Here is an 18,148-nt window from a genome sequence, read left to right on the forward strand (position 1 = left end):
TCCGTTATGAGAAAATCAAATTGGAAGCGAGACGGGCTCCACTGATAACAATGTTGCCCCAACGACACGTTTGTCAGTCGAAAAAATCACTTTTCTATTATTTTTCGGTTCCTTGAACTGTATGTACACAAAATAAATAAATTACAGATTTCATGATGATCGAAAACAAGATTTGAAAAACTGTCAGATTAAAATCAGAAAAACGTTATACATTATACAGGAAAATTTCACCTCAAGAAACCTTACTACGAATCAAAATTTTCACGATAACACTTAAGGTCTGTTAATTCTGGTATTTTCCTTAACAAAAACAAATTTTTATTGTGTAAAAGAAGAACTTCAGAGAGCTTCTAGAATAGATAACTGAATTTTTTGGCGTTTTCAAGTATTTCAATGCTTCTTAAAGGATTTTTAAGAGATCTTCCTCTAGCACTAAGGAATTTGACATTAGAGCTTTAGTTCATTATCAAACTACTCAATTTCTTCATAAACATCGCGATAAATGTTGAAAATCTACATATTCAAAAATATTTTTTTATCAGTCAAAAACTATTTTTTTTTTCAGTTTTAAGTCGTAGAAAGCAATACTTTCTTGCTGTTAAACGGAATTGAGACCCATTTTCGATTATTCGGGGTTTATTTAGGTGTGCTGGGTGATTTTGGTCTAGAAATAAGTTCTTGGTATCGCGTAAACGCCTCAAAAATCCTAAGATCACTAAACCAAACAACTAAAATTGCATCAAAGTTACAAAATGGTGGATGTTTTGGACCGATCATTCGAAAAATGTTATACTTTCCGATGGAGTTTGGTAGACCTTATGGCTATCAGTATTATTGGTATGTCATTTTTGTCATGTTTGTCATTTTTGTCATTTTTGTCATTTTTGTCATTTTTGTCATTTTTGTCATTTTTGTCATTTTTGTCATTTTTGTCATTTTTGTCATTTTTGTCATTTTTGTCATTTTTGTCATTTTTGTCATTTTTGTCATTTTTTCCATTTTTGTAATTTTTGTAATTTTTGTCATTTTTGTCATTTTTGTCATTTTTGTCATTTTTGTCATTTTTGTCATTTTTGTCATTTTTGTCATTTTTGTCATTTTTGTCATTTTTGTCATTTTTGTCATTTTTGTCATTTTTGTCATTTTTGTCATTTTTGTCATTTTTGTCATTTTTGTCATTTTTGTCATTTTTGTCATTTTTGTCATTTTTGTCATTTTTGTCATTTTTGTCATTTTTGTCATTTTTGTCATTTTTGTCATTTTTGTCATTTTTGTCATTTTTGTCATTTTTGTCATTTTTGTCATTTTTGTCATTTTTGTCATTTTTGTCATTTTTGTCATTTTTGTCATTTTTGTCATTTTTGTCATTTTTGTCATTTTTGTCATTTTTGTCATTTTTGTCATTTTTGTCATTTTTGTCATTTTTGTCATTTTTGTCATTTTTGTCATTTTTGTCATTTTTGTCATTTTTGTCATTTTTGTCATTTTTGTCATTTTTGTCATTTTTGTCATTTTTGTCATTTTTGTCATTTTTGTCATTTTTGTCATTTTTGTCATTTTTGTCATTTTTGTCATTTTTGTCATTTTTGTCATTTTTGTCATTTTTGTCATTTTTGTCATTTTTGTCATTTTTGTCATTTTTGTCATTTTTGTCATTTTTGTCATTTTTGTCATTTTTGTCATTTTTGTCATTTTTGTCATTTTTGTCATTTTTGTCATTTTTGTCATTTTTGTCATTTTTGTCATTTTTGTCATTTTTGTCATTTTTGTCATTTTTGTCATTTTTGTCATTTTTGTCATTTTTGTCATTTTTGTCATTTTTGTCATTTTTGTCATTTTTGTCATTTTTGTCATTTTTGTCATTTTTGTCATTTTTGTCATTTTTGTCATTTTTGTCATTTTTGTCATTTTTGTCATTTTTGTCATTTTTGTCATTTTTGTCATTTTTGTCATTTTTGTCATTTTTGTCATTTTTGTCATTTTTGTCATTTTTGTCATTTTTGTCATTTTTGTCATTTTTGTCATTTTTGTCATTTTTGTCATTTTTGTCATTTTTGTCATTTTTGTCATTTTTGTCATTTTTGTCATTTTTGTCATTTTTGTCATTTTTGTCATTTTTGTCATTTTTGTCATTTTTGTCATTTTTGTCATTTTTGTCATTTTTGTCATTTTTGTCATTTTTGTCATTTTTGTCATTTTTGTCATTTTTGTCATTTTTGTCATTTTTGTCATTTTTGTCATTTTTGTCATTTTTGTCATTTTTGTCATTTTTGTCATTTTTGTCATTTTTGTCATTTTTGTCATTTTTGTCATTTTTGTCATTTTTGTCATTTTTGTCATTTTTGTCATTTTTGTCATTTTTGTCATTTTTGTCATTTTTGTCATTTTTGTCATTTTTGTCATTTTTGTCATTTTTGTCATTTTTGTCATTTTTGTCATTTTTGTCATTTTTGTCATTTTTGTCATTTTTGTCATTTTTGTCATTTTTGTCATTTTTGTCATTTTTGTCATTTTTGTCATTTTTGTCATTTTTGTCATTTTTGTCATTTTTGTCATTTTTGTCATTTTTGTCATTTTTGTCATTTTTGTCATTTTTGTCATTTTTGTCATTTTTGTCATTTTTGTCATTTTTGTCATTTTTGTCATTTTTGTCATTTTTGTCATTTTTGTCATTTTTGTCATTTTTGTCATTTTTGTCATTTTTGTCATTTTTGTCATTTTTGTCATTTTTGTCATTTTTGTCATTTTTGTCATTTTTGTCATTTTTGTCATTTTTGTCATTTTTGTCATTTTTGTCATTTTTGTCATTTTTGTCATTTTTGTCATTTTTGTCATTTTTGTCATTTTTGTCATTTTTGTCATTTTTGTCATTTTTGTCATTTTTGTCATTTTTGTCATTTTTGTCATTTTTGTCATTTTTGTCATTTTTGTCATTTTTGTCATTTTTGTCATTTTTGTCATTTTTGTCATTTTTGTCATTTTTGTCATTTTTGTCATTTTTGTCATTTTTGTCATTTTTGTCATTTTTGTCATTTTTGTCATTTTTGTCATTTTTGTCATTTTCGTTTCATTTTTGTCATTTTTGTCATTTTTGTCATTTTTGTCATTTTTGTCTCATTTGTGTCATTTTTGTCATTTTTGTCATTTTTGTCATTTTTGTCATTTTTGTCATTTTTGTCATTTTTGTCATTTTTGTCATTTTTGTCATTTTTGTCATTTTTGTCATTTTTGTCATTTTTGTCATTTTTGTCATTTTTGTCATTTTTGTCATTTTTGTCATTTTTGTCATTTTTGTCATTTTTGTCATTTTTGTCATTTTTGTCATTTTTGTCATTTTTGTCATTTTTGTCATTTTTGTCATTTTTGTCATTTTTGTCATTTTTGTCATTTTTGTCATTTTTGTCATTTTTGTCATTTTTGTCATTTTTGTCATTTCTGCATTTCTAACATGTTTCATTTCAAAGACGCTGTATTCTTGTTTTAATAAGTTCCTCAAATTTTGTTGTTTTTTAAGTTATGCAAGTCATCTTGATTTTCGATTGAAATCATATGTAAGGATGCCGATATAAAATTTCGGGTTTTATTTTACAAAATAAATTTGGTTTTTGTGTGATAGTTGTCAGTGACGCTTTTTACATTAATTACATTTAAAATTTATCACAAAAGAGAACAAAATGCATTTTTTTTAAATTATTTGCGGAAAAAACCAAGTATTTAAACTAAGCTGATTTAGCTGATTATTTTTTTTACTAAGAAGTATGTGAAATCCGAGATAAATATTGTCATAAGAATGTTCAGTTTCGAAAAATCCTATAAAATATCCGAATTCTGTGAAATTTGTGAAAATTTTCAACGTTCTATGAACTGCGACACAGATTATGTGGTGATTTTTTTCAAAATTCTGTGAAATTTCTTTTTTTTTTTGTGTTTTTTGACAAGCTTGGTCATGTGTTTGCTTTCCGGTCTTCTCTTGTTGATTTCATCACTTTTTAGATGTTCTGCATCATTGTTATTTTAAATGTAGGATAGTGTTATTTTCAACAGGTTTTATGTATTTTCATTGGAATATGTAAGTTTTAATAAAAGACCCAAAATGTTAATGTTTACTTACTAGTGGGTACTTTAAAAAAAACCCTAGCATAAATTTTTTGATCAGCACCAAAATTAATAAAAATTAACAACTCACACAACATTCCCATCGAAAAACCTGACCATAACGACGTCATCAGTATCAAACCTCCTAGGGGGGAAAGACCCTTGTTTGCCTATCGGACGCGATCAACAAACAAGCTAACATCAGGTTGTAGCATAGAGAAGAACAAACGATAACACAAACAAACGATGGGCCAACGAAATCAGCGGAAACATGACTTGGAACAGCATGCAGCACGCCACCCGATAATCGTCCGTAACGAATTTATCGATCGATCGAAGGCGGCGGCGGGCGAAGTTGGCTTCCCAATGCAGTTGGTTGCCGCGAAAGCATCGCTAGAATCTCTTCTTCTCCTCCTGCGAAAGGGTGCATAGTGCCTTGTACCTACCTTCTGTCGTCATCTCGAGAAGGTGCTCTTCTCCCTTAAATGGCACAACGTCGGTCGTGATTTCCATCGCTCTTCTTTGATGCCATAACAGATATTAGTTATGCCTATTATGGTGTGGTTTACCGGGTTAGCAGCAGAAGCCCAGAGCATTTGGCTGGCAATATGTTCGCGGATTCGGAACAAAAGCTCTCTCGTCTTCCCCGGCTCGCGACTCCCAAAGCCAAAGTCAGATTCCGCCGGCCTTTCGTTGAGCCAAAGAGATGATGACGGTGGCCGCATTTTGTGCAGCTTCCAGTCGATAAATATTGGCGCTCACGGTTATGTAATCTATATCCCAACACTGCAGAGCACGTGAGTTAAAGTTCCCGATGCTTGACGATGCAGGATTTGCTGTTGTTGGGTAATTGGTATGCGAACACCGGGAAAATCGTGGGATCGAGCCCGGGACCCGGATGGAAATACATCTCCCGGAATGGGCGATTTGCCGAAAGGAAAACCAAACCTAAACGGAACACTGAACAGAACCGAGAGATAGAGAGAAACGGCCGGGCATTGCTGATTAACATTTGTGTTCACAGTCAAGTGGCTTGATTTACGATTATGCAAACCATATTTCGACTTGTTGGACGCATCCGATTCTCGGTTTTGTATCGATTCGATTTGTGATTGATTGGCAAAGTTTGCATATGTGTTACCTGCGGAAGCCAGATTTCATGGTTTGCAGCCATTTGAAGTGGTCGGACTGACCTACGCAAACATCTCGATATGTATTTCGGTTTAATCCTCAAATTAGTAGCTATGGGAACCGTGGTTCTATGAGGCTGGTCCAAGGTTGGTTTTTCGAGGCAATAAATGTATTTTAAATTGCTGAGGCTGACCCTGAAAGCTGTTTATGAATTTCTTTTTCCCGAACAATCAAACTTTTCAAAACCAGTATCCTATGCTATGTCCATTGAAAATCTGAAATAATGAAATCTCAGTTACGGTTTGACGTACAAATAAGGTTCCTACAGCAAAACAATTGATAACTGTTTTCACTGTAAAATTAATCAATTAAAACCATTTCTCTTGTTTTCTAATAAAAATCGGACTCACTTCTTCTTACAAAGCTGACCAGAAGAACTGCCACTGGTCAAGCCACGGGAATTCTAATGAGGGTAGGCTCACTTGCGGCCTATTTTGCTTGGTTAAGTTAGAGCAGAGGTTTCGCAGAACCTAGGGTCGGCTTTTTACAAGGATGCACCAGTTGGTAGTTCGGAAGAAAACACAAAAAATGTTTTGGGTCTGCCTCTCCTTCAATTTCTTTCCGTTAAGACGTTATAAGGATTTGAGAACAGTTCACAAAAAAACACATACAATAAAATCCGAAAGGAAGTTTTCGCACTTTAGCTAGAACAAATGATTCCAAAAATAAACAATCAATGAGCATCCAGAGTTGTCTGAATAAGTAAAATTTTTAACCTACCTAGACCAGAGAACAATTCGAGCTCTCGACGTTTTGAACCAGAACGAATTCGGAAACAGTTTTTTTTTTATTTACGAATGGTTTTATTAAGGCATTTTACTTATAAAATTTTTATGTGCCGGGAGTATTTTTCCTAACTTTGGGTTAGTAAATCGGGGGATACGGAAACAGTTATCTCAATTTATAGAAATTTAAGCCTTTGGCGTTATTTCGTATGACTGTAACCTATTGACTTTTTTGCTTAGTAGAAATTTGAAATCCACTTGAATCGACAATCGGAACGTCGGTTCCCAGTGTATACCCGAGCAGACTTTGATGCCTGAATCGATAGCAAACAGTAACCAAAATGAGCTATCAATGCCAAAATGATAGCATAATTAAGTATCGCATTTTCTCGATAACAAAATAAGGTTTCATTGAAGCATCAATATGTCGAAATATGATGCCAAATCCAAACCTAAATAAGGCATGAAACCAAAATGAAAGCACTATTTGGTTTAGATTTTTCAAAGATAGCAAAACGAGGCATCATTCTGGTTTTATTTATTACGATAGAGTGGAAAAGTGAGATCAAAATGATAGCATTATTTGGTATTCAATTTTTTGTGATCAGATTTATTTAGTTGTTCAAAATTTAATCCAACTAAACTCAAAAAGCAAATTTGTTCATTATCAAGCCGACAACTAAGCTGCTCTAAGCCAGTGCGCATATTTTGAGTGATGATTTGTCAGTGATTGCAAAATTAGGCATCTTTAATGTACCTGCTTTGTTAGCAAAATGTGGTATAATTTGGTCAATAGCTAAATGTTGCTCTCGGTTTGCATACACGAGTACCCCAGGAATGTCAACTTTTGAATTATAAAAAGCTTAATATTACACGGAGTGAAAAAGTTTTTTAGGAAAAAGCAATTTTCTTTTGTTTAGTGGCCGAACAAAGAAAAATTACATTGATTCTGGGACAATTAAAAAATCCTTTGCTTCTAATCTGTTTTCCTTTTTTTCAAAAAAAAATTTCACATTTTAAATTAAAACAAATTTTTTGGATCAAAGTATTTTTTTAATCCTTTGTTTCAAAATTTTTTCTTTAGAATCAAACTCACAATACATTGTATCAAATAAGAGTTTGTTTCAATAGATTTTTTTTTTTGAATCAAAATCAATTTTGATTTTGGTTCAAGCATCAGGATTTCTCTGATTGTACCTCTTTTAGCTATCCTTTTTCAAAGGAAAACTGCCCTCAAAACTTGTTCAACCACGTTGGCTGAAGGCCCAAATTTTGACATTGTACCGCAATGATTTGAGCAAAATGATATCAAATGTAACTTTCAAGACATGATAGCAAATTAGTGAAATGATTTTTCGAGGATAGCAGAACTAGGTATCGTTGAAGTAACGAAGTTTACAGAAACGAATTTTTAGAGCCTTTTTTTTAACTAACTTTAGGCACAATATTCGAAGTGTTTTTTTGATAAAATAACATTGAGATTTTTATAAAAAAAATCTCGTTATCATAGTCGTTTTTTTTTCGTTAGTCACCAACATCAATCATATTAAGTGTGTCAATACATATCTTTATGATTGCTTTTTTTTGTTGGTTAGTACTGTAGTTTTGTTCTTTAGTGCTGTCTTGTAGTTCACAGCAATGAGGTTATAATGTTGTGTGTCAATATAAAACTTCCTAAATCGGAGTAGTATTCTAGAAGCTAAATTTTTCCTCAATCAAAAATCAAAAACATTAAACAAATATAAATTACCAGTATTTACCATTTCATGAAAACAACTTGTTCCAATTGGTATATACTTTAATAAATGTTCCATATTCGCTTTTTTTTTTTGAAAAATTACCAAAGCATTCAACAAAATGAACTAAAATTCAAAAAGTTTTAAATAACCAAAATTAAACAATATAAGCCATTTAGAATTTCTAAAACTAGCCTCTCCGAAATATTAAATAAGCATTTAATTTTAAGTTCATTTGGCTTCAAAAAAATAAGTCGTTCTATAATTTGTCACCTACACACACCTTTTTCAATTTGTAAAACGGACTACTTGATTTTTCACAGTGTAGCCCAGGGCGAGTACAGTTTCGGGTGTGTTCTTATACCAATACACGGAATCGTGCATCTTGTGACAGGCAATCGTAATCGTAGGCATGGTAGGCGAACAATTGGCTGTCAAAAAGCGCTTCGTCTCCACCCCCACCAATGAGAAACTTTTGGCACCATTTGCCTAATTTTCCTCAATATGCATCCACCCGTAGCTGTAGGCACTCTGGTGTAGCCTACAGGTCAACATAATGTGTCGAAACAAGTAGGAATGGGTTTTGACAGTTGATAATCTGTCTCTTTCCAATTGACTTCGACCGATTTCAACCAGGTGTACATACTTACACCAATACTAATGCGTGTTTTGTGCGTTTTGCACACGAATTTCTAGACAGACCGAAACAGATCACGGGAAAATTTAGACGCGTTTCGTAACGGGCTAGAAAACAAGCTTATCTGGATTCCGAAAATTTGGTAAGTTTGGTGGTTTAAAATACGATTGAAAATTGATGGCTATGTGGTGAAATTTTTGCAATTTTAAGTTTGACTGTTCGATGTTTGTCCGGGAAGGGTACCGAGATAGTGGCTTGAAGTGCGGGGATTGTTTTAACTTTGGAATAAAAAGCTGATGCTTGTTTTTTTTGCATATCGTCAGAATAAATCCACTTCCGATACGACGTCATCCCACAAGGAACCGTATTACGATACGACGCTGGAAACGGATCGCGGCAAGCGGTTCGAGTTTTTGCTGAAGCAGACGGAAAATTTCGCTCACTATGCAAACCGGAAAGAAGAACGAATCGAGCAGAGCAGTCCTCCGGCCAAACCGAAAGCCAGCGGAACCAAGAGCAAACGGGAGAAGGCACCGTCGATTAGCGAAGATCCGGGAGAGTAAAAGTGGTTTTTAAATTTTACATTAGGATGATTCAAATTTAAATTAACCATAACTTACATTTTAGCAACCGTCACCGGAAAACGGAACAGGAAGAGGATGAGGAGCTGCTGGCTGAGGCGGCCACCAAGGCCAAAACGGTGTTCCGTTTCGAAGCGTCGCCACCGTACTTCATGTTCGGCGAGATGCGAGACTACCAGATCCGTGGTTTAAATTGGATGATTTCGCTGTACGAAAACGGAATCAATGGTATTTTGGCCGATGAGATGGGTTTGGGAAAGACGTTGCAGACGATTTCTCTGCTTGGTTTTTTGAAGAATTTTTGGAATAACCCGGGACCCCATATCGTCATTGTTCCGAAATCGACGCTGCAGAATTGATGGTGTCCCCGTCCGTTCACTGCTAAGGCTAGAACAGGCAATCAATGCCATGGACGTAAGCCCGGATCATAGGAAAATTGGACATGCTCCATCAGGAAGACGTCAGAAACAAAAAAAGAAAATAAAAGCCGGACCCGTAGGTAGGTTTCAAAGTAAAATCAGAGCAAAATATTTTTAATAGATGTTTTTCTGGACCCCAACGTTTTTATTTAACTTAAAAATATTTTTACGAAATTTTTGTGGCTGTTTGAAGTAAGCACTACGATTTTTCACTTAAAAATCCGCCATTTTTCACCTATAAAATCTCCTCAAAGTAAAAAAATCAAAAAAGAAAAACGTTGGGGTCTGGTATTTTATATGTAGAAACTATGTTCCAAATTTGAAAAGAATCGGATAAGTAGTTTTCAAATGACGATGTCCACGGACTTTAAAAATGTGCTTTCGAGAAAAACGCGTTTGAAGTTTTTGCTCTTGCTTTCTTGCAGTATTAGATAGCAGGAGATAAAGGCCTATAACTTCTACAGTTTTGCTTCAATTGACTTGAAAATTTGACACAACATTCTTGAAATGTTTTACAATAAGAAAATAAAAAAATAAAAAAATCGATTTTTTGAAAGTGTTAGACCCTACCCCCCCCTTAAAGCTTTTTTTGAGTATTGGCTGAACTTGATAAAGAATGAAGTTCCATGGACCTTGAAAAAGCATTTTGAACAGCAAAAAAGTTCCACAGAACTTTTATACAGCTATATATGAACTTATTAGTTCGTTCCTTAAGTGATAAACGAACTTTTGGTTGCTTGGGACGTTTAAGCAATCAGTTACAAAATAAGTTATGGTACCCAAACAAACAGTTTGAATGTTTAGCGTTTTTTATAAAAACTAAAATCGGTAGTAATAAAAATGTATTTAATGAGAGAATCGAAAAATGCGCTTCAGTGGCAAAACATATGACATTCATTGCCTACATTGCGGCGTTTCTACAGCCGTGTATAATAATGAAGCTATCATGAATATCCCCTTTACTTATGATTGCATTAGAAAGGCGATTATTTAACAAACCTCGAGGAAAACATAAAACGATACAACAATAATCGAATAAAGGTGGTACAGAAGTAAAATTTGGAATTTAATTTCGATTGGAAGATAGCACTATGATGGCAAATTATGTTTTCAATAAAAGCTCTTCAATACCTCGTTTAGGCATCCTTTTGATAAAATTTTTGAAACCACAACGATGCCAAATTTTGGCTGTAAATTATACCTTAAATTGGCATCATTATGCCCTCAAGACTCGTTTGGAAACGTTGGCTTAACAAGGCATCATTAAGGTTTCAGTGAAACCTTCGCTTGGTACAATCGAGGTATCCTTATATGAAAAGTGAGACCCAAATTTTGGCATTGTACCACCTTTATTCGGGCAAAATGATACCACAGTTTACTATCAAGGCATGATAGCAAAATCAGGTATATTTTTGCCATAAATGTCTGCTCGGGTAAACAATGCACTTTATGTTGACAAATTCTTCAAAACGTCCATGTTACGACCACGTTGAAATTCCATCCGGCCAAATTGTAGCACATGAACCGTGCGTAGCCTTTGAATCACTCGGTCTATAAATCACCGTGTTTAATTGTTGATCCGGTAAAGGAGGAATTTGAGTCTTCAACGACTTTTCAAAGCATATTGGTTTGGTACTCACAAACAGCATATGGGTAGATACCTACTCCCGCGTCTATAAAACATTCAATTGATCACCGCCGAACTCGAGGTTTAAGTCGATTGTGAAAGGCCATCATTCCGCACATCACATCCAGCGCAGATATCGTTCGCTGATGGGTTGATGGAAGGTTTACTTTTGAATTTTTGTTTTTTCGAGGGTTTCCTGCAAATGTCATTCGGCCTTTTTCGGTTTGTTTTATTTGCGTGTGGAAATAAGAGGTCATTCGAGTTTTGGGTTTCAGTCAATCGAAAACGATTGAAGCCACGGTGATTTATGGCAAATCGAAGGGCAGTTTGTATAATGGGCTGGAAACAGAAAACTGTCGGCAACCACCGGATGAGTAAGCAGTAAACATGTTTGTGGCATTCCTGCCTGTTGTACGAATTACCGAAAAATAATATTGTGTATCTGAATATTCTATGTATAATTATTTTACTTTTTTTATCCAAACATTTCAATGTTAAAGGATCAAAATTAACGAGATAAAAGAAAACAGTTGTTCCTGTACGATAAAGCTTTTGGATGAGTACCAGTTTACTTATTATGCTCATAATGAAGAATCATGATGACCTAACATGAGCATCATTTATCGAGTTTTGATCCGGTGTCGTACACTAATCACTCAATTAACACGTAATAAGTTCCAGCGGCTCTCGTCACAAATCACTCAACACTCTCATAATACTCATAAGCACGAAACGGCTTCCATCGGCAGCAATCGTGCACAAATCACAATCTGATTTATGATATTCATTTTTCAATCACAGAATTCGTGTCTCATTTAGCGTCGAACGCTACCGGCTACAGACCGAACTCAGGCGACTATTTGCCACCCGATCTGTAATTGGCAACTTGGAATGGCTGGTGGAGAGCTTCGAATCTTGGAACCATCCAATCATCCATTGAAGTCGGTACGACACTGCCTGAATCAGTAAGTTAAGTCGATGGTCGATCATCCCCACCCAAAACTTGCGAGCTTTGCTGCATTCACCGATCCATTGAACATTTCCAAGCAAGAGTGCCAAACATAGTTCAGATCACACCTCTGGGAATTCGACGAGCATGATTTTATTGGATCCGAAACAACAGAAAAACACATCATAAACAGGCTGCCCGTGGCTAATGGATGTTTCCAGTGACCCACACCTGTCTTGAATAACCATTTCTGAGCCTGTACCTCAGCCGTTTGAATGCTGCAAAGGTAGGCTTAACAAACTGCCTAAGCAAAAGAACAGGCGCATAGATTTATTGGAAGAAAAATTGATTTGCAGCCAGCGAACATGTAAATATCAACGACATTACAAGTTCTGCTCTACAAGGCATTAAACATGAGGGTGCACCCGTGATGTATTTCTGTTAATGAGATCTATACTTGGCACGGTGCTGCTTCGAGTTGCTGCTAATGGTTGACATTTTAAACCAATTGTTTCATACATTATTTTGAAGGCGATTGAGTAATGGGTATTAAAATCAGAGTATATGTAGATGGAAAAATGTGGGTAGAGCTTTTTTAAAGGTTTGAAGAAATTTCAAAAAAACATTTCAAGTAAAAAAATTTAAGGTCTAATGACTGGAAGATATCGAGAAAATATACTAATTTGAAATAATAACAGATTATTTTGAAAATAAAGGCATCCCAACCTACATGTTCACTAGAATTAACAGTAGTTGTTATTTTGGGTTTGAACTCATAAACATTTCAATACGATTCTACAAAAAAATGTTGCAGCAAAGTGTTCGATAATCAATTTCAATATTTCGAAGAAGATTGACAATCATCTAAAAAAATGAAAACAAAACTTACAAATTGACAAAAATGACAAAACTGACAAAAATGACAAAACTGACAAAAATGACAAAAATGACAAAAATGACAAAAATGACAAAAATGACAAAAATGACAAAAATGACAAAAATGACAAAAATGACAAAAATGACAAAAATGACAAAAATGACAAAAATGACAAAAATGACAAAAATGACAAAAATGACAAAAATGACAAAAATGACAAAAATGACAAAAATGACAAAAATGACAAAAATGACAAAAATGACAAAAATGACAAAAATGACAAAAATGACAAAAATGACAAAAATGACAAAAATGACAAAAATGACAAAAATGACAAAAATGACAAAAATGACAAAAATGACAAAAATGACAAAAATGACAAAAATGACAAAAATGACAAAAATGACAAAAATGACAAAAATGACAAAAATGACAAAAATGACAAAAATGACAAAAATGACAAAAATGACAAAAATGACAAAAATGACAAAAATGACAAAAATGACAAAAATGACAAAAATGACAAAAATGACAAAAATGACAAAAATGACAAAAATGACAAAAATGACAAAAATGACAAAAATGACAAAAATGACAAAAATGTCAAAAATGACAAAAATGACAAAAATGACAAAAATGACAAAAATGACAAAAATGTCAAAAATGTCAAAAATGTCAAAAATGACAAAATACAAAAATGACAAAAATGACAAAAATGACAAAAATGACAAAAATGACAAAAATGACAAAAATGACAAAAATGACAAAAATGACAAAAATGGCAAAAATGACAAAAATGACAAAAATGACAAAAATGACAAAAATGACAAAAATGACAAAAATGACAAAAATGACAAAAATGACAAAAATGACAAAAATGACAAAAATGACAAAAATGACAAAAATGACAAAAATGACAAAAATGACAAAAATGACAAAAATGACAAAAATGACAAAAACGACAAAAATGACAAAAATGACAAAAATGACAAAAATGACAAAAATGACAAAAATGACAAAAATGACAAAAATGACAAAAATGACAAAAATGACAAAAATGACAAAAATGACAAAAATGACAAAAATGACAAAAATGACAAAAATGACAAAAATGACAAAAATGACAAAAATGACAAAAATGACAAAAATGACAAAAATGACAAAAATGACAAAAATGACAAAAATGACAAAAATGACAAAAATGACAAAAATGACAAAAATGACAAAAATGACAAAAATGACAAAAATGACAAAAATGACAAAAATGACAAAAATGACAAAAATGACAAAAATGACAAAAATGACAAAAATGACAAAAATGACAAAAATGACAAAAATGACAAAAATGACAAAAATGACAAAAATGACAAAAATGACAAAAATGACAAAAATGACAAAAATGACAAAAATGACAAAAATGACAAAAATGACAAAATGACAAAAATGACAAAAATGACAAAAATGACAAAAATGACAAAAATGACAAAAATGACAAAAATGACAAAAATGACAAAAATGACAAAAATGACAAAAATGACAAAAATGACAAAAATGACAAAAATGACAAAAATGACAAAAATGACAAAAATGACAAAAATGACAAAAATGACAAAAATGACAAAAATGACAAAAATGACAAAAATGACAAAAATGACAAAAATGACAAAAATGACAAAAATGACAAAAATGACAAAAATGACAAAAATGACAAAAATGACAAAAATGACAAAAATGACAAAAATGACAAAAATGACAAAAATGACAAAAATGACAAAAATGACAAAAATGACAAAAATGACAAAAATGACAAAAATGACAAAAATGACAAAAATGACAAAAATGACAAAAATGACAAAAATGACAAAAATGACAAAAATGACAAAAATGACAAAAATGACAAAAATGACAAAAATGACAAAAATGACAAAAATGACAAAAATGACAAAAATGACAAAAATGAAAAAAATGATAAAAATGACAAAAATGACAAAAATGACAAAAATGACAAAAATGACAAAAATGACAAAAATGACAAAAATGACAAAAATGACAAAAATGACAAAAATGACAAAAATGACAAAAATGACAAAAATGACAAAAATGACAAAAATGATAAAAATGACAAAAATGACAAAAATGACAAAAATGACAAAAATGACAAAAATGACAAAAATGACAAAAATGACAAAAATGATAAAAATGACAAAAATGACAAAAATGACAAAAATGACAAAAATGACAAAAATGACAAAAATGACAAAAATGACAAAAATGACAAAAATGACAAAAATGACAAAAATGACAAAAATGACAAAAATAACAAAAATAACAAAAATGACAAAAATGACAAAAATGACAAAAATGACAAAAATGACAAAAATGACAAAAATGACAAAAATGACAAAAATGACAAAAATGACAAAAATGACAAAAATGACAAAAATGACAAAAATGACAAAAATGACAAAAATGACAAAAATGACAAAAATGACAAAAATGACAAAAATGACAAAAATGACAAAAATGACAAAAATGACAAAAATGACAAAAATGACAAAAATGACAAAAATGACAAAAATGACAAAAATGACAAAAATGACAAAAATAACAAAAATGACAAAAATGACAAAAATGACAAAAATGACAAAAATGACAAAAATGACAAAAATGACAAAAATGACAAAAAAGACAAAAATGACAAAAATGACAAAAATGACAAAAATGACAAAAATGACAAAAATGACAAAAATGACAAAAATGACAAAAATGACAAAAATGAAGACAAAATGACGACAAAATGAAAAAAATGACAAAAATGACAAAAATGACAAAAATGACAAAAATGACAAAAATGACAAAAATGACAAAAATGACAAAAATGACAAAAATGACAAAAATGACAAAAATGACAAAAATGACAAAAATGACAAAAATGACAAAAATGACAAAAATGACAAAAATGACAAAAATGACAAAAATGACAAAAATGACAAAAATGACAAAAATGACAAAAATGACAAAAATGACAAAAATGACAAAAATGACAAAAATGACAAAAATGACAAAAATGACAAAAATGACAAAAATGACAAAAATGACAAAAATGACAAAAATGACAAAAATGACAAAAATGACAAAAATGACAAAAATGACAAAAATGACAAAAATGACAAAAATGACAAAAATGACAAAAATGACAAAAATGACAAAAATGACAAAAATGACAAAAATGACAAAAATGACAAAAATGACAAAAATGACAAAAATGACAAAAATGACAAAAATGACAAAAATGACAAAAATGACAAAAATGACAAAAATGACAAAAATGACAAAAATGACAAAAATGACAAAAATGACAAAAATGACAAAAATGACAAAAATGACAAAAATGACAAAAATGACAAAAATGACAAAAATGACAAAAATGACAAAAATGACAAAAATGACAAAAATGACAAAAATGACAAAAATGACAAAAATGACAAAAATGACAAAAATGACAAAAATGACAAAAATGACAAAAATGACAAAAATGACAAAAATGACAAAAATGACAAAAATGACAAAAATGACAAAAATGACAAAAATGACAAAAATGACAAAAATGACAAAAATGACAAAAATGACAAAAATGACAAAAATGACAAAAATGACAAAAATGACAAAAATGACAAAAATGACAAAAATGACAAAAATGACAAAAATGACAAAAATGACAAAAATGACAAAAATGACAAAAATGACAAAAATGACAAAAATGACAAAAATGACAAAAATGACAAAAATGACAAAAATGACAAAAATGACAAAAATGACAAAAATGACAAAAATGACAAAAATGACAAAAATGACAAAAATGACAAAAATGACAAAAATGACAAAAATGACAAAAATGACAAAAATGACAAAAATGACAAAAATGACAAAAATGACAAAAATGACAAAAATGACAAAAATGACAAAAATGACAAAAATGACAAAAATGACAAAAATGACAAAAATGACAAAAATGACAAAAATGACAAAAATGACAAAAATGACAAAAATGACAAAAATGACAAAAATGACAAAAATGACAAAAATGACAAAAATGACAAAAATGACAAAAATGACAAAAATGACAAAAATGACAAAAATGACAAAAATGACAAAAATGACAAAAATGACAAAAATGACAAAAATGACAAAAATGACAAAAATGACAAAAATGACAAAAATGACAAAAATGACAAAAATGACAAAAATGACAAAAATGACAAAAATGACAAAAATGACAAAAATGACAAAAATGACAAAAATGACAAAAATGACAAAAATGACAAAAATGACAAAAATGACAAAAATGACAAAAATGACAAAAATGACAAAAATGACAAAAATGACAAAAATGACAAAAATGACAAAAATGACAAAAATGACAAAAATGACAAAAATGACAAAAATGACAAAAATGACAAAAATGACAAAAATGACAAAAATGACAAAAATGACAAAAATGACAAAAATGACAAAAAGACAAAAATGACAAAAATGACAAAAATGACAAAAATGACAAAAATGACAAAAATGACAAAAATGACAAAAATGACAAAAATGACAAAAATGACAAAAATGACAAAAATGACAAAAATGACAAAAATGACAAAAATGACAAAAATGACAAAAATGACAAAAATGACAAAAATGACAAAAATGACAAAAATGACAAAAATGACAAAAATGACAAAAATGACAAAAATGACAAAAATGACAAAAATGACAAAAATGACAAAAATGACAAAAATGACAAAAATGACAAAAATGACAAAAATGACAAAAATGACAAAAATGACAAAAATGACAAAAATGACAAAAATGACAAAAATGACAAAAATGACAAAAATGACAAAAATGACAAAAATGACAAAAATGACAAAAATGACAAAAATGACAAAAATGACAAAAATGACAAAAATGACAAAAATGACAAAAATGACAAAAATGACAAAAATGACAAAAATGACAAAAATGACAAAAATGACAAAAATGACAAAAATGACAAAAATGACAAAAATGACAAAAATGACAAAAATGACAAAAATGACAAAAATGACAAAAATGACAAAAATGACAAAAATGACAAAAATGACAAAAATGACAAAAATGACAAAAATGACAAAAATGACAAAAATGACAAAAATGACAAAAATGACAAAAATGACAAAAATGACAAAAATGACAAAAATGACAAAAATGACAAAAATGACAAAAATGACAAAAATGACAAAAATGACAAAAATGACAAAAATGACAAAAATGACAAAAATGA

General features: G+C 30.3%; 1 long non-coding RNA gene across 1 annotated transcript; it reads left to right on the forward strand.

The window, feature by feature from the left end:
- The first annotated feature begins 8,435 nt into the window (after window positions 1-8,435).
- On the forward strand, window positions 8,436-9,450 carry LOC129749886 (uncharacterized). Its single transcript, XR_008738205.1, has 3 exons — window positions 8,436-8,526; window positions 8,708-8,943; window positions 9,012-9,450. It is a non-coding gene; the product is annotated as an uncharacterized LOC129749886 (long non-coding RNA).
- Window positions 9,451-18,148: the final 8,698 nt, after the last annotated feature.

Source organism: Uranotaenia lowii, chromosome 2 (genome assembly GCF_029784155.1).
Source record: "Uranotaenia lowii strain MFRU-FL chromosome 2, ASM2978415v1, whole genome shotgun sequence".
Classification (NCBI taxonomy): Eukaryota; Metazoa; Arthropoda; class Insecta; order Diptera; family Culicidae; genus Uranotaenia; species Uranotaenia lowii.